The following is a 24,467-nucleotide window of genomic DNA, read 5'->3' on the forward strand; positions in this document are numbered from 1 at the left end:
CGGAATCTCCGGGCAGAAAATTTCCGCCCGGAGATTCCGAGTGCGGCCGGCGCTGACTGAATCAGTCGGCGCTAGGACTGCGCGGACACTGCAGTCTCCAATAGACAATTAGAAATTTCTAAGCGGATTTTCCGTTCACAAATTCCGCTTCACAAATTCACACTTCGGAATTTGTGAAGCGGAATTTGAATTTGTATAGTGAAACCCATTCACTATAAAGTACATTTTAGCAAGTGTATCCTGTACAGAAACCAGCGTAAATTTGATACTGCTGCATGGGTAACTGTCTGAACTATTAAAATAAAATGTTAATGATTCAATAATATTTTAATAGTTTAGTTAGCCATGCGGCAGTATAAAATATATATTTTACTTTTTTTGTATAGCAATAGGAAAAGGGGAGCTAATTATTGGGGGAGCAGTTCATTTAAATATATATGTGTGTGTATATATATATATATATATATATATATATATATAATTTTTTTTTTTTTTACTTTACTCTCTTTATATAGCACTCCTAAACACATGGGGGTAAGTGCAGACTGCAGAGCATTGCACCCGACCCATGTCTGTAGTACAGACTCTGTAGTACTACAAATACCACGGTGCAAATGCTCTGCACTCACCCTCATGTGTATAGCAGTGTATATGTACTACATACACAACGCTATAGCTATAGCACCCTTGTTTGCACGCCACTTACACTGCGGGACTGTGCAAGGGGGGGGGGGGGGGAGATATTTGCTTACACTGTGGGACTGGGGGGGGGGGGACCACTGTGGCCACTGCTGGAGCGCTTGGGTGGGTGCTGCTGGCAGTGTGAGCGGTGGGCGGGCCTGTGACTGCACATCCGAGGGGGGGGCGTTCAGCGGTTCGGATTGCCGCCCCTAAGGATCAGCCCGTAAGTCCATTTACTTTAATGAGCCACCTGTAGCCAACCGGAGTCAAACGGTGACTCCGATCAGCTCAGTTTTGACCCGTATGCGGTTTCCTGACCGGCCCTCAAACTGTAGTATACTACGGTTTTAGGTCCGGTCCAAAACCGCATACGGGTCAAAACTGAGCTGACCGGAGTCACCGTTTGACTCCGGTCGGCTACGGGCGGCTCATTAAAGAAAATGGACTTACGGGCTGATCCGGCTGGGGTACGGGAGCGCCCGGTTTGCCCCTCCCCCCCGCCGTACAAAACGAGATGTACAAAACGCCCGTATGTACAAAACGAGATGTGAATGCAGCCTAAGCTAAGTCTGGGCTGGTGTAGTTTTAGAGACTTTTCAGTGGCTTTGTGCCTTTTTTGCGCCTTTTCACAAAAAGGCGCAGTTCATAAAACCTTTCCATGTCATGTGTATTGTCAAAATCAGTGGATTGCAACTCAAAATCAGCAGAAATGTGTAAACCAAAAGGCGCAAATAAATCCTGCTTGCGCCCTCTCTAGACACAAAAAAAACAGTCAAAGACAAAGATAAATGTCGGCCACTATCCTCATAGACTATATTTTTATGGGGTGCATTGGGTTGATGGGAAGAATAGTGGTGTGCATGCTGCGCTGTTTTTTTCCTCAAACCTGACATCTTCCATGAGAACATTATGAAATTCAAAATTTACATAACCTTTCAATATAATAATCAGGCTCTAACCATTGCATGCTGTTTATAGTGGAGACCTGACAGAAATGCCAAAAATACAGATATCTATAACCTATATCAGTGTTTCCCAACCAGGGTTCCTCCAGGTGTTGCAAAACTACCACTCCCAGAATGCCTGCACAGCCGAAGGCTGTCCAAGCATGCTGGGAGTTGTAGTTTTGCAACATCTGGAGGCACCCTGGTTGGGAAACACTGACCTATATTGTATGATTCATGGAGTATTACTATACCCAGTCTATTTCTGGAAATGTTCTTGCTTCTTTGACTTATTTTATTTCCTTTTTGTTGTTGCTTCTAAAATGTAATTCGCTTGCATTGACTGACTTGTTTAAGGCTGCATTCACACCTTGTTTTTACGTTACGAGTGACTGATCCGGCTTAGTACACTACAGTTTTAGGTCTGGTTAGGAAACCGCATACGGGTCAAAAATGAGCCGACCAGAGTAAAACGGTGACTCCGGTCGGCTCATTAAAGTCAATGGATTTCAGCGCCCGTCCGGCTGGGGTACAGGAGCGCACAGTTCTCCCCTCCCCCAGCCGGATCCGGTACACATAGCTGAAATTCCACTTGAATTTAGCTGCGGAAAATCCACAAGCGGATTATGTTGCTACCCATTGAAGTCATAGAAGTCGTTGAAAATTACGTTTGCGGGTTATTTATGTGTGAACGTACCCTGTTAAGAAAAAACTACCAACAGCTGTCCGGGCATGCAGTCCGGGAGTTGTAGTTTTGCAACAGCTGGAGGCACCCTGGTTGAGTAACACAGCCTTAGGGTGCATTCACACGTCGGAATTCTTGCAGAGGAATTCCGCAAGCGGAGCTTCCGCCTGGAGGCCGCCGCCGAAAGTACTTGGGCGCTAGGGCCACGGGGCACTGAGCCGTCACCATTGACGGCTATGCAGTGCTCACGGAATCTGCGCAAAGAATGAACATGTTCTTTCTTTGCGCGCAACACTTTTAGCGGCGGAAATGTTCGCCGCTGAAATTCCGCAGTGTGAACGGGTCTTGCGGAAACCCGTTCACACTAATGTTAAAGTTCAAAATTCCGTAGTGTGAACGGGCCCTAAGGCTATGTTCACACACAGTTTGGGCTGCTCTTTGTGTTTAATGGTAAAAAAAAATGTCTGAAGAAAAATTGTGCATTGCGTATATAAAGATAGGGATCCTCCGCCACACTCTCATTGCTGCTAGGACTGTAATCCCAAAATGCTGGAAATCTTCAGTTTCTCTAAGGGTGGGTTCACACTACGATTTAAAGATACGGGAACCGGCTCAGGCTGGGGGGAGTGAAAATCGGACGCGATCGTATCGCAGCTGGACCCGGCCCGTATCTCATTCGTTTCGATGAGCCGACCGGAGTCATATAGGGACTACAGTCAGCTCATTTTTGCCCCGTATCCAGTTTTCTGACTGGACCTAAAACTGTGGTATGCCACGGTTTTAGGTCTGGTCACAAAACCGGATACGGGGCCAAAATGAGCCGACCAGAGTGATATAGTGATTACGGACGGCTCATTGAAAGGAATGAGATACGGGATCGCCTGGTTTTCACTCCACCCCCCCCAGCCGGATCGAGTTCCTGTATCTTCAGATCGTAGTGTGAGTGGCACCCTAAGGATAGCTTGGTGGTGGAGCTTAACCATTTGTGCCACATGATGGAACTGCCAGCAAAGAACATGGATAAGAGACTCATTTCACAATATCTCAGCATTTCCTTCCATTTATGATCCATTCCTGGCTTTGAACTCAATAATTGCAATTAGAAAACCTGAACATGTGAGCTCATCCTGGGGAGAGATCAAAGACCAGCAGGGAAGGTGTGAGCTACCGTGGACCACCCTGATTATGTAGGGCCCTGTTCCTGGTTTTCACTCAAAATAGAAATTGCTATAAAAGGGGAACCTATCCATATTTAATGCTGCACATGGTTCGGATAGCAGGAATATGATTTAAAGGGGTACTCCATTGGAAAACTTTTTTTTTTTTTAATCAACTGGTGCCAGAAAGTTAAAGAGATTTATAAATTACTTCTATTTAAAAAAATATTAATCCTTCCAGTACTTATCAGCTCCTATATGCTCCACAGGATGTTCTTTTTGAATTTCCTTTCTGTCTGGCCACAGTGCTCTCTGCTGACACATCTGTCCATTTTAGGAACTGTCCATAGTAGAATCAAATCCCCATGGAAAACCTCTCCTGCTCTGGACAGTTCCTAAAATGGACAGAGGTGTCAGCAGAGAGCACTGTGGTCAGAAAGAAAAGAACTTCCTGTGGAGCATATGTACTGGAAGGATAAAGATTTTTTAATAAAAGTAATTTACAAATCTGTTTAACTTTCTGGCACCAGTTGATTTTAAGAAAACATTTTTTCAAGTGGAATATCCCTTAAGGGGTACTCCGGCGCTAAGACATCTAGGGGATAAAATGCCTGATCGCGGGGGTCTCGCTGCTGGGGACCCCCGTGATCTTGCACGCAGCACCCCATTAGAATCAGTCCCTGGAGCACGTTCGCACCGGGTCGGATTACTGGTGATCATGGGGGCCGGAGCATTGTAAGGTCACGGCCCCGCCCCTGTGTGATGTCACGCTTCGCCCCCTGAATGTAAGTCTATGTGAGGGGGCGTGACAGCTGTCACACCCCCTCACAGAGGATTGCATTGAGGGGACAGAGCGTGTTGTCACACGGGGGTGGGGCCGTGACGTCAAAATGTTCCTGCTTTTTATTATATACAAGGTGCTGGAAACATTTCTCAGAGATTTTGCTCCACATGGACATGATGACATCACACAGTTCCTCCATACATATACAAACAGACATACAGACATGACATCACACAGTTCCTCCATACAAACATGATGACATCACACAGTTCCTCCATATGGACATGATGACATCACACAGTTCCTCCATACAGACATGATGACATCATACAGTTCCTCCATACATATACAGACAGACATACAGACATGACATCACACAGTTCCTCCATACAAACATGATGACATCACACAGTTCCTCCATACATATACAGACAGACATGACATCACACAGTTCCTCCATACAAACATGATGACATCACACAGTTCCTCCATATGGACATGATGACATCACACAGTTCCTCCATACAGACATGATGACATCACACAGTTGCTGCAGATTTGAGGCTGTACATCCATGATGAGAATGCCAGCTGGAATTGAGACTCAACAGACCAGACAACGTTCTCCCATCTTCCATTGTCCAGTTTTTGTGACCTGTGTGAATTGTAGCCTCAGTTCCCTGTTCTTAGCTGACAGGAGCGGCACCCGATGTGGTCTTCTGTTGCTGCATGCCATCTGCTTCAAGGTTGGACGTGTTGTGCATGCAGAGTTGGTTATAATGTGTGGGTATTTAAGATACTGTTGCCTTTTATATAATCTCGAACCAGTCATCCTATTGTCCTCTGACATCATTTTCGTCAATGCAACTGCCGCTCACTGGATAGTTCCTCATTTTCATCCCATTCTCTGTAAACCCTAGAGACTTTTGTGCATGAAAATCGCAGTAGATCAGCAAGAAGTTGATCTTGAATGCATTGTGTACAGGGAGGTTGATTATAATGAGGAAATGGATCTCAAATAAAATCCCAAACAGTTCAGAATGGAAAGTGGAGATGCAAAAGATTAAGGGTTTTGAAAAGATTAAAAGTAAAAAGTCAGAAAAAATGTTTGAGAGATGGAAGAAAAAATGGGGACTATGGGATAAGTCGGAGGATTCCTGAATCTTTTAAAGAAAGAGTGGAGAATGAGCTGAGGACCTTTTCTTCCCTTTTTTTTATTTTTCTTGGGCAGGGTGGTAGGGGGGTTGGGAGGGTATAAAGGATAAAAATAATGCATATGTATTTGTAATGAATTGCTTTTTGTATATGGAAGTTTTTGTGTCGTATTAAAAATCTAATAAATACATTTAAAAAAAGGGGTGCTTCGGTGGAAAACATTGTTTTTGGGTCAGCTGGTGCCAGAGAGTTGGACAGATTTGTAGATTGCTTCTCTCAAAGGTATTTGTCCTTCTAGTGCTTGTTGGCGGCTGAATGCTACAGAGGAGATTCTTTTCTTTTTGAGTTTCTTTTTTTGTCTTGTCCACGGTGCTCTCTGCTGACACCTGATGCCTGTATCGGGAACTGTCCAGAGCAGGCGCGAATCCTCATAGCAAACCTATGCTGCTCTGGACAGTTCCTGGTGCAGACGGAGGTGTCAGCGGAGAGCACTGTGGACGGGACAAGGGGGAGGTTTAAGGAGAGGGGAATTTCCTCTGTGGCATGCAGCTGCTGGTGAGTACTGGGGGATTGAGATTTTTAAATAGAGGTGGTTTGCAGATCTGTTTGGCTTTCTGGCACCAGTTCATTTAAAAGAAAGGGTTTTCCAATGGAGCACCCCTTTAAGCCCTTTTGGGGTAGTTTCTGGTGCGGGACATTTTGTTTTGCCGTTCCCTTTGACTTTGTCGGTGGTTTGTGCTGCAGTGGTTCTTCTCTGGAGTTCACCTGGACGGGCTGGCCTTGGCTCATCATGTGCGCTGCTGAGTCTTTGGTGCCCTGGGGGGCCAGCTCACCAGTTGTCTTTTTGGGACAACGTGTGGTGAGTTGGCTTTTTGGTCGCCCGGGACTCGGTGGTGCACATGGGCTGGGGTTGGCTTGTCTGGGTCAGTTCCGGAGAGGAACTGCTATGGCACAGGTTGCTGACGGAGATGGAGGGAACGGTGGAGTGAAGTGTCTTGCGCTAGAGATAATTTTAAAAGGGCTTACTTAGCAGCCTGATTTAAAAAAAAAAAAAAGGATACTGTTGCCTTTTATATAATCTCGAACCAGTCATCCCATTGTCATCTGACATCATTTTCGTCAATGCAACTGCCGCTCACTGGATAGTTCCTCATTTTCATCCCATTCTCTGTGAACCCTAGAGACGGTTGTGCATGAAAATCGCAGTAGATCAGCAGTTCCTGAAACACTAAGGCTAGGTTCAGACTAAGGAATCTCCGGGCAGAAAATTTCCGCCCGGAGATTCCGAGTGCGGCCGGCGCTGACTGAATCAGTCGGCGCTAGGACCGCACGGACCCTGCAGTCTCCAATAGACTGCAATGTGTTCACAGCGGATTTCCGCCTGAAGAAAGAGCACCTTTCTTCAGGCGGAAATTTCCAAGCGGATTTTCCGTTCACAAATTCCGCTTCACAAATTCTGAAGTGTGAATTTGTGAACGGAAAACCATTCACTACACTATACATTTTAGCAAGCGTGCATGCAAAAAGGCGCATCTTTACGTGCAGTGTGTTTTTGCATCTTTTGTGTACACTTTTTATTTTTTTAAAAATTTTTTTTAAACAATGTGAAATCCAGCAGTATGCGGATTCCATTGCACTGGACGTTATTTATTATGTTCGCTGCAACTTTATTCCACGTCGAGCCAACCTTTTCATTGTGACTGGAGCAAGTGAAGTCTGAGCTAAAATTGAAAAGGCGCAATATGTATTATGGCTGTGCACCTTTATAGTAAATTTGGCGCAATTTAAACATAAAGAAAAATAATAATCCTACAACCAACAATGATAAATGTCCCCCTTAGACCAGCTTGTCGGGCACCAAAAACCATGACTTGTTCAAAAGTCTCTTAAATGTTCTCTTTTCCCTATTGTAATTCTTCATGTGTGAACCTTAAGTTGTCTTGACCACGTCTGCATGTCTAAATGCATTTAGTTGCTGCTGTATTATTGGCTCATTAGCTATTTGTGTTAACAAGCAATTGAATAGGTGTAACTAAAGAAGTGGCCAGTGAGTGTATGTTTTAATATGAGCTTTTGAGTTTTCTCTCCTATTTTCTATACTTTGGGAGGTAAGACATTGTGGCCAGAGGGGAACAGGAGACAGATCTGTCATATAACTGCAGAATCAGAATATACAGTGATCCCTCAACTTACAATGGCCTCAACATACAATAGTTTCAGCATACATTGTTCTTTTCTGGACCATCGTAAGTTGAAACCAGACTCAACATACAATGTACAGACAGTCCAGATCTGTGATACCTGTCAAGGGCTGGAAGAACTGACCAATCAAAATGGGCATTCACTGGTAAAACCCTTGTATTACTGAAGCGTATGCACTGACTGGTGTCTGATAGCGCCCCCTACAATACAGGGAGGTATTACATGTGCTGCACACTTTACCTGTTCCAGGGTTAGCTTCTCATTTGGACACCAGGTGAGGGCGACTTCATTACTTTTTTAGAAAATTTTGTGTACTGTACAGGACTCAGAAGAAGCTCCTGTCCTCTACATAGACCAATGTTTCCCAGGCAGGGTGGCCCCAGCTGTTGCAAAACTACAACTCCCAGCATGCCCGGACAGCCTTTGGCTGTCTGGGCATGCTGGGAGTTGTAGTTTTGCAACAGCTAGAGGCTCCCTGCTTGGGAAACACTGACATAGACAGTGATTACAGCTCCCAGCAGATCTTTCTTACTTTTATATGTAAGGATTTGCTTTATCTATATTAGTTATCTACTTATTTTTCTTTAATCCTCACGTTTTCCTATTTTTGGATGACATTTTGGTGCCTTTAGAACCAATTACCAGGTTTCCATAGAATTCTGGTCTCAACATACAATGGTCTCAACATACAATGGTCCTCCCAGAACCAATTAATATTGTAACTTGAGGGACCACTGTATTATAAAAATGTTATGTATTTCCCGAGCTGTACAGACGAGTCACCTGCTGTGGGACAACATTTCCCATCTTGCCCTGCCAGGCACATTGTACAAAGAACGTAGGCACTTCTCTACTGCGCATGTCTGGAGACCTGACGTCAGGCCGACGACTCAGCCAATCAAACTGCGACTTTCCGCCTCTCGTGACCTCTCCGCCTCTTTCTCAGTTAGCCAATGAGGAAGCGCCTCACCTGACCCAGGCGCTGTGATGACGTCATCGGCCACATCTCCCGGAGAGCAGGAAAGAGGCGGATACCGGAGAACCGGCAAGTGGGTGATTATACGTCACACTGGGGGATGATTTGGGGGCTGGAGGGGAATTTGTAGACAGTAATAGTGGGGGAGGGTGTCCCTGTCTTCATCCTCTGTGTCTCCTGGGGGATGGATACTGACACACAGCTTTGGTCACACTGTCAGTTTATTGGAAGACGTTTTCTCCAAACCTTTCTCCAGCCTCCTTGTTGTTATAGATGTACAGTCTGTCCTCAGTCCTATCAGCATCTGGAGAGCTGGGTGAGGAGTGGTCAGCACTGCAGGGGTTAAGCTATAGACACCTGGCTCCAGTATGGAGAAACCGATCAACCTCCGAACTATTAGAAAGTTGTGTGACCAATCCTATGTCTTTACCGGGTACAGATACTGCATAGGCCAGTGTTTCCCAACCAAGGGGCCTCCAGCTGTTGGAAAAACTACAACCCCCAGCATGTTTGGACAACCTCTGGCACCGTGGTTATGAAACACTGGCAAAGGCTGATGGCCCTGTATATCCCTGTGAGGATGTATTCCTATAGGAGACGTCTCCTCCTCTATATACTGTGCCCCTGTATATCCCTGTGAGGATGTATTCCTATAGGAGACGTCTCCTCTATATACTGAGCCCTGTATATCGCTGTGAGGATGTATTCCTATAGGAGACGTCTCCTCCTCTATATACTGAGCCCTGTATATCCCTGTGAGGATGTATTCCTATAGGAGACGTCTCCTCCTCTATATACTGAGCCCTGTATATCCCTGTGAGGATGTATTCCTATAGGAGACGTCTCCTCCTCTATATACTGAGCCCTGTATATCCCTGTGAGGATGTATTCCTATAGGAGACGTCTCCTCCTCTATATACTGAGCCCCTGTATATCCCTGTGAGGATGTATTCCTATAGGAGACGTCTCCTCTATATACTGAGCCCCTGTATATCCCTGTGAGGATGTATTCCTATAGGAGACGTCTCCTCCTCTATATACTGAGCCCTGTATATCCTTGTGAGGATGTATTCCTATAGGAGACGTCTCCTCCTCTATATACTGAGCCCTGTATATACCTGTGATGATGTATTCCTATAGGAGACGTCTCCTCCTCTATATACTGAGCCCTGTATATCCCTGTGAGGATGTATTCCTATAGGAGACGTCTCCTCCTCTATATACTGAGCCCTGTATATCCCTGTGAGGATGTATTCCTATAGGACACGTCTCCTCCTCTATATACTGAGCCCTGTATATCCCTGTGAGGATGTATTCCTATAGGAGACGTCTCCTCCTCTATATACTGTGCCCCTGTATATCCCTGTGAGGATGTATTCCTATAGGAGACGTCTGCTCCTCTATATACTGAGCCCTGTATATACCTGTGATGATGAATTCCTATAGGAGACGTCTCCTCTATATACTGAGCCCTGTATATCCCTGTGAGGATGTATTCCTATAGGAGACGTCTCCTCCTCTATATACTGACCCCTGTATATACCTGTGAGGATGTATTCCTATAGGAGACGTCTCCTCTATATACTGAGCCCTGTATATCCCTGTGAGGATGTATTCCTATAGGAGACGTCTCCTCTATATACTGAGCCCCTGTATATCCCTGTGAGGATGTATTCCTATAGGAGACGTCTCCTCCTCTATATACTGAGCCCTGTATATCCCTGTGAGGATGTATTCCTATAGGAGACGTCTCCTCCTCTATATACTGAGCCCTGTATATCCCTGTGAGGATGTATTCCTATAGGAGACGTCTCCTCCTCTATATACTGAGCCCTGTATATCCCTGTGAGGATGTATTCCTATAGGAGACGTCTCCTCCTCTATATACTGAGCCCTGTATATCCCTGTGAGGATGTATTCCTATAGGAGACGTCTCCTCCTCTATATACTGAGCCCTGTATATCCCTGTGAGGATGTATTCCTATAGGAGACGTCTCCTCCTCTATATACTGAGCCCCTGTATATCCCTGTGAGGATGTATTCCTATAGGAGACGTCTCTTCCTCTATATACTGAGCCCTGTATATCCCTGTGAGGATGTATTCCTATAGGAGACGTCTCCTCTATATACTGAGCCCTGTATATCCCTGTGAGGATGTATTCCTATAGGAGACGTCTCCTCTATATACTGAGCCCTGTATATACCTGTGATGATGTATTCCTATAGGAGACGTCTCCTCCTCTATATACTGAGCCCCTGTATATCCCTGTGAGGATGTATTCCTATAGGAGACGTCTCCTCCTCTATATACTGAGCCCCTGTATATCCCTGTGAGGATGTATTCCTATAGGAGACGTCTCCTCTATATACTGACCCCTGTATATCCCTGTGAGGATGTATTCCTATAGGAGACGTCTCCTCCTCTATATACTGAGCCCTGTATATACCTGTGATGATGTATTCCTATAGGAGACGTCTCCTCCTCTATATACTAAGCCCTGTATATACCTGTGAGGATGTATTCCTATAGGAGACGTCTCCTCCTCTATATACTGAGCCCTGTATATCCCTGTGAGGATGTATTCCTATAGGAGACGTCTCCTCTATATACTGACCCCTGTATATCCCTGTGAGGATGTATTCCTATAGGAGACGTCTCCTCTATATACTGAGCCCTGTATATCCCTGTGAGGATGTATTCCTATAGGAGACGTCTCCTCCTCTATATACTGAGCCCTGTATATCCCTGTGAGGATGTATTCCTATAGGAGACGTCTCCTCCTCTATATACTGAGCCCCTGTATATCCCTGTGAGGATGTATATCTATAGGAGACGTCTCCTCCTCTATATACTGAGCCCTGTATATACCTGTGAGGATGTATTCCTATAGGAGACGTCTCCTCCTCTATATACTGAGCCCTGTATATCCCTGTGAGGATGTATTCCTATAGGAGACGTCTCCTCTATATACTGACCCCTGTATATCCCTGTGAGGATGTATTCCTATAGGAGACGTCTCCTCCTCTATATACTGAGCCCTGTATATCCCTGTGAGGATGTATTCCTATAGGAGATGTCTCCTCCTCTATATACTGAGCCCCTATATATACCTGTGAGGATGTATTCCTATAGGAGACTTCTCCTCCTCTATATACTGAGCCCTGTATATCCCTTTGAGGATGTATTCCTATAGGAGACGTCTCCTCCTCTATATACTGAGCCCCTGTATATCCCTGTGAGGATGTATTCCTATAGGAGACGTCTCCTCTATATACTGAGCCCTGTATATCCCTGTGAGGATGTATTCCTATAGGAGACGTCTCCTCTATATACTGAGCCCTGTATATCCCTGTGAGGATGTATATCTATAGGAGACGTCTCCTCCTCTATATACTGAGCCCCTGTATATTCCTGTGAGGATGTATTCCTATAGGAGACGTCTCCTCCTCTATATACTGAGCCCCTGTATATCCCTGTGAGGATGTATTCCTATAGGAGACATCTCCTCCTCTATATACTGACCCCTGTATATCCCTGTGAGGATGTATTCCTATAGGAGATGTCTCCTCCTCTATATACTGAGCCCTGTATATCCCTGTGAAGATGTATTCCTATAGGAGACGTCTCCTCCTATATATACTGAGCCCCTGTATATCCCTGTGAGGATGTATTCCTATAGGAGACGTCTCCTCTATATACTGAGCCCTGTATATCCCTGTGAGGATGTATTCCTATAGGAGACGTCTCCTCTATATACTGAGCCCTGTATATCCCTGTGAGTATGTATTCCTATAGGAGACGTCTCCTCTATATACTGAGCCCCTGTATATCCCTGTGAGGATGTATTCCTATAGGAGACGTCTCCTCTATATACTGAGCCCTGTATATCCCTGTGAGGATGTATTCCTATAGGAGACGTCTCCTCCTCTATATACTGTGCCCCTGTATATCCCTGTGAGGATGTATTCCTATAGGAGATGTCTCCTCTATATACTGAGCCCTGTATATCCCTGTGAGTATGTATTCCTATAGGAGACGTCTCCTCCTCTATATACTGAGCCCCTATATATCCCTGTGAGGATGTATTCCTATAGGAGACGTCTCCTCCTCTATATACTGAGCCCTGTATATCCCTGTGAGGATGTATTCCTGTAGGAGACGTCTCCTCCTCTATATACTGAGCCCCTGTATATACCTGTGAGGATGTATTCCTATAGGAGACGTCTCCTCCTCTATATACTGACCCCTGTATATCCCTGTGAGGATGTATTCCTATAGGAGACGTCTCCTCCTCTATATACTGAGCCCTGTATATCCCTGTGAGGATGTATTCCTATAGGAGACGTCTCCTCCTCTATATACTGACCCCTGTATATCCCTGTGAGGATGTATTCCTATAGGAGATGTCTCCTCCTCTATATACTGACCCCTGTATATCCCTGTGAGGATGTATTCCTATAGGAGACGTCTCCTCCTCTATATACTGAGCCCTGTATATCCCTGTGAGGATGTATTCCTATAGGAGACGTCTCCTCCTCTATATACTGAGCCCCTGTATATCCCTGTGAGGATGTATTCCTATAGGAGACGTCTCCTCCTCTATATACTGAGCCCTGTATATCCCTGTGAGGATGTATTCCTATAGGAGACGTCCCCTCCTCTATATACTGAGCCCTGTATATCCCTGTGAGGATGTATTCCTATAGGAGATGTCTCCTCTATATACTGAGCCCTGTATATCCCTGTGAGGATGTATTCCTATAGGAGACGTCCCCTCCTCTATATACTGAGCCCCTGTATATACCTGTGATGATGTATTCCTATAGGAGACGTCTCCTCTATATACTGAGCCCTGTATATCCCTGTGAGGATGTATTCCTATAGGAGACGTCCCCTCCTCTATATACTGAGCCCTGTATATCCCTGTGAGGATGTATTCCTATAGGAGACGTCTCCTCCTCTATATACTGAGCCCTGTATATACCTGTGAGGATGTATTCCTATAGGAGACATCCCCTCCTCTATATACTGAGCCCTGTATATCCCTGTGAGGATGTATTCCTATAGGAGACGTCCCCTCCTCTATATACTGAGCCCTGTATATCCTTGTGAGGATGTATTCCTATAGGAGATGTCTCCTCTATATACTGAGCCCTGTATATCCCCGTGAGGATGTATTCCTATAGGAGACGTCCCCTCCTCTATATACTGAGCCCTGTATATCCCTGTGAGGATGTATTCCTATAGGAGACGTCTCCTCCTCTAAATACTGAGCCCCTGTATATCCCTGTGAGGATGTATTCCTGTAGGAGACGTCTCCTCCTCTATATACTGAGCCCCTGTATATACCTGTGAGGATGTATTCCTGTAGGAGACGTCTCCTCCTCTATATACTGACCCCTGTATATCCCTGTGAGGATGTATTCCTATAGGAGACGTCTCCTCTATATACTGAGCTCTGTATATCCCTGTGAGGATGTATTCCTATAGGAGACGTCTCCTCCTCTATATACTGAGCCCCTGTATATCCCTGTGAGGATGTATTCCTATAGGAGACGTCTCCTCCTCTATATACTGAGCCCTGTATATCCCTGTGAGGATGTATTCCTATAGGAGATGTCTCCTCCTCTATATACTGACCCCTGTATATCCCTGTGAGGATGTATTCCTATAGGAGACGTCTCCTCCTCTATATACTGAGCCCCTGTATATCCCTGTGAGGATGTATTCCTATAGGAGACGTCTCCTCCTCTATATACTGAGCCCTGTATATCCCTGTGAGGATGTATTCCTATAGGAGACGTCTCCTCCTCTATATACTGAGCCCTGTATATCCCTGTGAGGATGTATTCCTATAGGAGACGTCTCCTCCTCTATATACTGAGCCCCTGTATATCCCTGTGAGGATGTATATCTATAGGAGACGTCTCCTCCTCTATATACTGAGCCCTGTATATACCTGTGAGGATGTATTCCTATAGGAGACGTCTCCTCCTCTATATACTGAGCCCTGTATATCCCTGTGAGGATGTATTCCTATAGGAGACGTCTCCTCTATATACTGACCCCTGTATATCCCTGTGAGGATGTATTCCTATAGGAGACGTCTCCTCCTCTATATACTGAGCCCTGTATATCCCTGTGAGGATGTATTCCTATAGGAGATGTCTCCTCCTCTATATACTGAGCCCCTATATATACCTGTGAGGATGTATTCCTATAGGAGACTTCTCCTCCTCTATATACTGAGCCCTGTATATCCCTGTGAGGATGTATATCTATAGGAGATGTCTCCTCCTCTATATACTGAGCCCTGTATATCCCTTTGAGGATGTATTCCTATAGGAGACGTCTCCTCCTCTATATACTGAGCCCCTGTATATCCCTGTGAGGATGTATTCCTATAGGAGACGTCTCCTCTATATACTGAGCCCTGTATATCCCTGTGAGGATGTATTCCTATAGGAGACGTCTCCTCTATATACTGAGCCCTGTATATCCCTGTGAGGATGTATATCTATAGGAGACGTCTCCTCCTCTATATACTGAGCCCCTGTATATTCCTGTGAGGATGTATTCCTATAGGAGACGTCTCCTCCTCTATATACTGAGCCCCTGTATATCCCTGTGAGGATGTATTCCTATAGGAGACATCTCCTCCTCTATATACTGACCCCTGTATATCCCTGTGAGGATGTATTCCTATAGGAGATGTCTCCTCCTCTATATACTGAGCCCTGTATATCCCTGTGAGGATGTATTCCTATAGGAGACGTCTCCTCCTATATATACTGAGCCCCTGTATATCCCTGTGAGGATGTATTCCTATAGGAGACGTCTCCTCTATATACTGAGCCCTGTATATCCCTGTGAGGATGTATTCCTATAGGAGACGTCTCCTCTATATACTGAGCCCTGTATATCCCTGTGAGTATGTATTCCTATAGGAGACGTCTCCTCTATATACTGAGCCCCTGTATATCCCTGTGAGGATGTATTCCTATAGGAGACGTCTCCTCTATATACTGAGCCCTGTATATCCCTGTGAGGATGTATTCCTATAGGAGACGTCTCCTCCTCTATATACTGTGCCCCTGTATATCCCTGTGAGGATGTATTCCTATAGGAGATGTCTCCTCTATATACTGAGCCCTGTATATCCCTGTGAGTATGTATTCCTATAGGAGACGTCTCCTCCTCTATATACTGAGCCCCTATATATCCCTGTGAGGATGTATTCCTATAGGAGACGTCTCCTCCTCTATATACTGAGCCCTGTATATCCCTGTGAGGATGTATTCCTGTAGGAGACGTCTCCTCCTCTATATACTGAGCCCCTGTATATACCTGTGAGGATGTATTCCTATAGGAGACGTCTCCTCCTCTATATACTGACCCCTGTATATCCCTGTGAGGATGTATTCCTATAGGAGACGTCTCCTCCTCTATATACTGAGCCCTGTATATCCCTGTGAGGATGTATTCCTATAGGAGACGTCTCCTCCTCTATATACTGACCCCTGTATATCCCTGTGAGGATGTATTCCTATAGGAGATGTCTCCTCCTCTATATACTGACCCCTGTATATCCCTGTGAGGATGTATTCCTATAGGAGACGTCTCCTCCTCTATATACTGAGCCCTGTATATCCCTGTGAGGATGTATTCCTATAGGAGACGTCTCCTCCTCTATATACTGAGCCCCTGTATATCCCTGTGAGGATGTATTCCTATAGGAGACGTCTCCTCCTCTATATACTGAGCCCTGTATATCCCTGTGAGGATGTATTCCTATAGGAGACGTCCCCTCCTCTATATACTGAGCCCTGTATATCCCTGTGAGGATGTATTCCTATAGGAGATGTCTCCTCTATATACTGAGCCCTGTATATCCCTGTGAGGATGTATTCCTATAGGAGACGTCCCCTCCTCTATATACTGAGCCCCTGTATATACCTGTGATGATGTATTCCTATAGGAGACGTCTCCTCTATATACTGAGCCCTGTATATCCCTGTGAGGATGTATTCCTATAGGAGACGTCCCCTCCTCTATATACTGAGCCCTGTATATCCCTGTGAGGATGTATTCCTATAGGAGACGTCTCCTCCTCTATATACTGAGCCCTGTATATACCTGTGAGGATGTATTCCTATAGGAGACATCCCCTCCTCTATATACTGAGCCCTGTATATCCCTGTGAGGATGTATTCCTATAGGAGACGTCCCCTCCTCTATATACTGAGCCCTGTATATCCTTGTGAGGATGTATTCCTATAGGAGATGTCTCCTCTATATACTGAGCCCTGTATATCCCCGTGAGGATGTATTCCTATAGGAGACGTCCCCTCCTCTATATACTGAGCCCTGTATATCCCTGTGAGGATGTATTCCTATAGGAGACGTCTCCTCCTCTAAATACTGAGCCCCTGTATATCCCTGTGAGGATGTATTCCTATAGGAGACGTCTCCTCCTCTATATACTGAGCCCTGTATATCCCTGTGAGGATGTATTCCTGTAGGAGACGTCTCCTCCTCTATATACTGAGCCCCTGTATATACCTGTGAGGATGTATTCCTGTAGGAGACGTCTCCTCCTCTATATACTGACCCCTGTATATCCCTGTGAGGATGTATTCCTATAGGAGACGTCTCCTCTATATACTGAGCTCTGTATATCCCTGTGAGGATGTATTCCTATAGGAGACGTCTCCTCCTCTATATACTGAGCCCCTGTATATCCCTGTGAGGATGTATTCCTATAGGAGATGTCTCCTCCTCTATATACTGAGCCCTGTATATCCCTGTGAGGATGTATTCCTATAGGAGATGTCTCCTCCTCTATATACTGACCCCTGTATATCCCTGTGAGGATGTATTCCTATAGGAGACGTCTCCTCCTCTATATACTGAGCCCCTGTATATCCCTGTGAGGATGTATTCCTATAGGAGACGTCTCCTCCTCTATATACTGAGCCCTGTATATCCCTGTGAGGATGTATTCCTATAGGAGACGTCTCCTCTATATACTGAGCCCTGTATATCCCTGTGAGGATGTATTCCTATAGGAGATGTCTCCTCTATATACTGAGCCCTGTATATCCTTGTGAGGATGTATTCCTATAGGAGACGTCTCCTCTATATACTGAGCCCTGTATATCCCTGTGAGGATGTATTCCTATAGGAGACGTCCCCTCCTCTATATACTGAGCCCTGTATATCCCTTTGAGGATGTATTCCTATAGGAGACGTCTCCTCCTCTATATACTGAGCCCTGTATATACCTGTGAGGATGTATTCCTATAGGAGACATCCCCTCCTCTATATACTGAGCCCTGTATATCCCTGTGAGGATGTATTCCTATAGGAGACGTCCCCTCCTCTATATACTGAGCCCTGTATATCCCTGTGAGGATGTATTCCTATAGGAGACGTCTCCTCCTCTATATACTGAGCCCTGTATATCCCTGTGAGGATGTATTTCTATAGGAGACGTCTCCTCCTCTATATACTGAGCCCTGTATATCCCTGTGAGGATGTATTTCTATAGGAGACGTCTCCTCTATATACTGAGCTCTGTATATCCCTGTGAGGATGTATATATATAGGAGACGTCTCCTCCTCTATATACTGAGCCCCTGTATATCCCTGTGAGGATGTATATCTATAGGAGACGTCTCCTCCTCTATATACTGAGCCCCTGTATATCCCTGTGAGGATGTATTCCTATAGGAGACGTCTCCTCCTCTATATACTGAGCCCTGTATATCCCTGTGAGGATGTATTCCTATAGGAGACGTCTCCTCTATATACTGAGCCCCTGTATATCCCTGTGAGGATGTATTCCTATAGGAGACGTCTCCTCCTCTATATACTGAGCCCTGTATATCCCTGTGAGGATGTATATCTATAGGAGACGTCTCCTCCTCTATATACTGAGCCCCTGTATATCCCTGTGAGGATGTATTCCTATAGGAGACGTCTCCTCCTCTATATACTGAGCCCTGTATATCCCTGTGAGGATGTATTCCTATAGGAGACGTCTCCTCTATATACTGAGCCCCTGTATATCCCTGTGAGGATGTATTCCTATAGGAGACGTCTCCTCCTCTATATACTGAGCCCTGTATATCCCTGTGAGGATGTATTCCTATAGGAGACGTCTCCTCCTCTATATACTGAGCACCTGTATATCCCTGTGAGGATGTATTCCTATAGGAGACGTCTCCTCCTCTATATACTGAGCCCTGTATATCCCTGTGAGGATGTATTCCTATAGGAGACGTCTCCTCCTCTATATACTGAGCCCTGTATATACCTGTGAGGATGTATTCCTATAGAGACGTCTCCTCCTCTATATACTGAGCCCTGTATATCCCTGTGAGGATGTTTTCCTATAGGAGACGTCTCCTCCTCTATATACTGAGCCCTGTATATCCCTGTGAGGATGTATTCCTATAGGAGACGTCTCCTCCTCTATATACTGAGCCCCTGTATATCCCTGTGAGGATGTATTCCTATAGGAGACGTCTCCTCTATATACTGAGCCCCTGTATATACCTGTGAGGATGTATTCCTATAGGAGATGTCTCCTCCTCTATATACTGAGCCCTGTATATACCTGTGAGGATGTATTCCTATAGGAGACGTCTCCTCCTCTATATACTGAGCCCTGTATATCCTTGTGAGGATGTATTCCTATAGGAGATGTCTCCTCCTCTATATACTGAGCCCTGTATATACCTGTGAGGATGTATTCCTATAGGAGACGTCTCCTCCTCTATATACTGAGCCCCTGTATATCCCTGTGAGGATGTATATCTATAGGAGATGTCTCCTCCTCTATATACTGAGCCCTGTATATCCCTGTGAGGATGTATTCCTATAGGAGACGTCTCCTCCTCTATATACTGAGCCCCTGTATATCCCTGTGAGGATGTATTCCTATAGGAGACGTCCCCTCCTCTATATACTGAGCCCTGTATATCCCTGTGAGGACGTATTCCTATAGGAGACGTCTCCTCTATATACTGAGCCCTGTATATCCCTGTGAGGATGTATTCCTATAGGAGACGTCTCCTCCTCTATATACTGAGCCCCTGTATATCCCTGTGAGGATGTATTCCTATAGGAGACGTCTCCTCCTCTATATACTGAGCCCTGTATATCCCTGTGAGGATGTATATCTATAGGAGATGTCTCCTCCTCTATATACTGAGCCCTGTATATCCCTGTGAGGATGTATTCCTATAGGACACGTCTCCTCCTCTATATACTGAGCCCCTGTATATCCCTGTGAGGATGTATTCCTATAGGAGACGTCTCCTCCTCTATATACTGAGCCCTGTATATCCCTGTGAGGATGTATTCCTATAGGAGACGTCTCCTCCTCTATATACTGAGCCCCTGTATATCCCTGTGAGGATCTATTTCTATAGGAGACGTCTCCTCTATATACTGAGCCCCTGTATATCCCTGTGAGGATGTATTCCTATAGGAGACGTCTCCTCCTCTATATACTGAGCCCTGTATATCCTTGTGAGGATGTATTCCTATAGGAGACGTCTCCTCCTCTATATACTGAGCCCCTGTATATCCCTGTGAGGATGTATTCCTATAGGAGATGTCTCCTCTATATACTGAGCCCTGTATATACCTGTGAGGATGTATTCCTATAGGAGACGTCTCCTCCTCTATATACTGAGCCCCTGTATATCCCTGTGAGGATGTATTCCTATAGGAGACGTCTCCTCCTCTATATACTGAGCCCTGTATATCCCTGTGAGGATGTATTCCTATAGGAGACGTCTCCTCCTCTATATACTGAGCCCTGTATATCCCTGTGAGGATGTATTTCTATAGGAGACGTCTCCTCCTCTATATACTGATCCCCTGTATATCCCTGTGAGGATGTATATCTATAGGAGACGTCTCCTCTATATACTGAGCCCCTGTATATACCTGTGAGGATATATTCCTATAGGAGACGTCTCTTCCTCTATATACTGAGCCCTGTATATCCCTGTGAGGATGTATTCCTATAGGAGACGTCTCCTCCTCTATATACTGAGCCCTGTATATCCCTGTGAGGATGTATTCCTATAGGAGACGTCTCCTCCTCTATATACTGAGCCCTGTATATCCCTGTGAGGATGTATATCTATAGGAGATGTCTCCTCCTCTATATACTGAGCCCCTGTATATACCTGTGAGGATGTATTTCTATAGGAGACGTCTCCTCCTCTATATACTGAGCCCCTGTATATACCTGTGAGGATGTATTCCTATAGGAGACGTCTCCTCCTCTATATACTGAGCCCTGTATATCCCTGTGAGGATGTATTCCTATAGGAGACGTCTCCTCCTCCAAATACTGAGCCCCTGTATATCCCTGTGAGGATGTATTCCTATAGGAGACGTCTCCTCCTCTATATACTGACCCCTGTATATACCTGTGAGGATGTATTCCTATAGGAGACGTCTCCTCCTCTATATACTGAGCCCTGTATATCCCTGTGAGGATGTATTCCTATAGGAGACGTCTCCTCCTCTATATACTGAGCCCTGTATATCCCTGTGAGCATGTATTTCTATAGGAGACGTCTCCTCCTCTATATACTGAGCCCCTGTATATCCCTGTGAGGATGTATATCTATAGGAGACGTCTCCTCCTCTATATACTGAGCCCCTGTATATCCCTGTGAGGATGTATTCCTATAGGAGACGTCTCCTCCTCTATATACTGACCCCTGTATATCCCTGTGAGGATGTATATCTATAGGAGACGTCTCCTCCTCTATATACTGAGCCCCTGTATATCCCTGTGAGGATGTATTCCGATAGGAGACGTCTCCTCCTCTATATACTGAGCCCTGTATATCCCTGTGAGGATGTATTCCTATAGGAGACGTCTTCTACTCTATATACTGAGCCCCTGTATATACCTGTGAGGATGTATTCCTATAGGAGACGTCTCCTCTATATACTGACCCCTGTATATCCCTGTGAGGATGTATTCCTATAGGAGACGTCTCCTCCTCTATATACTGAGCCCTGTATATCCTTGTGAGGATGTATTCCTATAGGAGACGTCTCCTCTATATACTGAGCACTGTATATCCCTGTGAGGATGTATTCCTACAGGAGACGTCTCCTCCTCTATATACTGAGCACCTGTATATCCCTGTGAGGATGTATTCCTATAGGAGACGTCTCCTCCTCTATATACTGAGCCCCTATATATCCCTGTGAGGATGTATTCCTATAGGAGACGTCTCCTCCTCTATATACTGAGCCCCTATATATCCCTGTGAGGATGTATTCCTATAGGAGACGTCTCCTCCTCTATATACTGATCCCTGTATATCCCTGTGAGGATGTATTCCTATAGGAGACGTCTCCTCTATATACTGAGCCCTGTATATACCTGTGAGGATGTATTCCTACAGGAGACTTCTCCTCCTCTTTATACTGAGCCCCTGTATATACCTGTGAGGATGTATTCCTATAGGAGACGTCACCTCCTCTATATACTGAGCCCTGTATATCCCTGTGAGGATGTATTCCTATAGGAGACGTCTCCTCCTCTATATACTGAGCCCTGTATATCCCTGTGAGGATGTATTTCTATAGGAGACGTCTCCTCCTCCAAATACTGAGCCCCTGTATATCCCTGTGAGGATGTATTCCTATAGGAGACGTCTCCTCCTCTATATACTGACCCCTGTATATACCTGTGAGGATGTATTCCTATAGGAGACGTCTCCTCCTCTATATACTGAGCCCTGTATATCCCTGTGAGGATGTATTCCTATAGGAGACGTCTCCTCTATATACTGACCCCTGTATATCCCTGTGAGGATGTATTCCTATAGGAGACGTCTCCTCCTCTATATACTGAGCCCCTGTATATCCCTGTGAGGATGTATTCCTATAGGAGACGTCTCCTCCTCTATATACTGAGCCCTGTATATCCCTGTGAGGATGTATTCCTATAGGAGACGTCTCTTCCTCTATATACTGACCCCTGTATATCCCTGTGAGGATGTATTCCTATAGGAGACGTCTCCTCTATATACTGAGCCCTGTATATCCCTGTGAGGATGTATTCCTATAGAAGTCTCCTCTATATTCTGAGCCCTGTATATACCTGTGAGGATGTATTCCTATAGGAGACGTCTCCTCCTCTATATACTGAGCCCCTGTATATCCCTGTGAGGTTGTATTCCTATAGGAGACGTCCCCTCCTCTATATACTGAGCCCTGTATATCCCTGTGAGGATGTATTCCTATAGGAGACGTCTCCTCCTCTATATACTGAGCCCTGTATATCCCTGTGAGGATGTATTCCTATAGGAGACGTCTCCTCCTCTATATACTGAGCACCTGTATATCCCTGTGAGGATGTATTCCTATAGGAGACGTCTCCTCCTCTATATACTGAGCCCTGTATATCCCTGTGAGGATGTATATCTATAGGAGATGTCTCCTCCTCTATATACTGAGCCCTGTATATCCCTGTGAGGATGTATTCCTATAGGAGACGTCTCCTCCTCTATATACTGAGCCCTGTATATCCCTGTGAGGATGTATTCCTATAGGAGACGTCTCCTCCTCTATATACTGAGCACCTGTATATCCCTGTGAGGATGTATTCCTATAGGAGACGTCTCCTCCTCTATATACTGCGCCCCTGTATATCCCTGTGAGGATGTATTCCTATAGGAGACGTCTCCTCCTCTATATACTGAGCCCTGTATATCCCTGCGAGGATGTATTCCTATAGGAGACGTCTCCTCCTCTATATACTGATCCCTGTATATCCCTGTGAGGATGTATTCCTATAGGAGACGTCTCCTCCTCTATATACTGACCCCTGTATATCCCTGTGAGGATGTATTCCTATAGGAGACGTCTCCTCCTCTATATACTGAGCACCTGTATATCCCTGTGAGGATGTATTCCTATAGGAGACGTCTCCTCCTCTATATACTGCGCCCCTGTATATCCCTGTGAGGATGTATTCCTATAGGAGACGTCTCCTCCTCTATATACTGACCCCTGTATATCCCTGTGAGGATCTATTTCTATAGGAGACGTCTCCTCTATATACTGAGCCCCTGTATATCCCTGTGAGGATGTATTCCTATAGGAGACGTCTCCTCCTCTATATACTGAGCCCTGTATATCCTTGTAAGGATGTATTCCTATAGGAGACGTCTCCTCCTCTATATACTGAGCCCCTGTATATCCCTGTGAGGATCTATTTCTATAGGAGACGTCTCCTCTATATACTGAGCCCCTGTATATCCCTGTGAGGATGTATTCCTATAGGAGACGTCTCCTCCTCTATATACTGAGCCCTGTATATCCTTGTAAGGATGTATTCCTATAGGAGACGTCTCCTCCTCTATATACTGAGCCCCTGTATATCCCTGTGAGGATGTATTCCTATAGGAGATGTCTTCTCCTCTATATACTGAGCCCTGTATATACCTGTGAGGATGTATTCCTATAGGAGACGTCTCCTCCTCTATATACTGAGCCCCTGTATATCCCTGTGAGGATGTATTCCTATAGGAGACGTCTCCTCCTCTATATACTGAGCCCCTGTATATCCCTGTGAGGATGTATTCCTATAGGAGACGTCTCCTCCTCTATATACTGAGCCCTGTATATCCCTGTGAGGATGTATTCCTATAGGAGACGTCTCCTCCTCTATATACTGAGCCCTGTATATCCCTGTGAGGATGTATTCCTATAGGAGACGTCTCCTCCTCTATATACTGAGCCCTGTATATCCCTGTGAGGATGTATTTCTATAGGAGACGTCTCCTCCTCTATATACTGATCCCCTGTATATCCCTGTGAGGATGTATATATA

The 24,467-nt window shown here is 45.2% G+C and overlaps 1 protein-coding gene across 3 annotated transcripts in view; it reads left to right on the forward strand.

Annotated features, from left to right (window-relative positions):
• Positions 1-8,571: 8,571 nt before the first annotated feature.
• Positions 8,572-24,467, forward strand: part of GOLGA1 (golgin A1) — an 85,439-nt gene continuing 69,543 nt past the window's right edge. For all 3 annotated transcript variants that reach the window (XM_056540590.1, XM_056540593.1, XM_056540594.1), the window contains exon 1: positions 8,572-8,656. The gene's annotated coding sequence lies outside the window, so the exon portion shown is untranslated. The remainder of the gene's footprint in view (positions 8,657-24,467) is intronic.

This window comes from Hyla sarda, chromosome 9, assembly GCF_029499605.1.
Source record: "Hyla sarda isolate aHylSar1 chromosome 9, aHylSar1.hap1, whole genome shotgun sequence".
NCBI lineage: Eukaryota > Metazoa > Chordata > Amphibia > Anura > Hylidae > Hyla > Hyla sarda.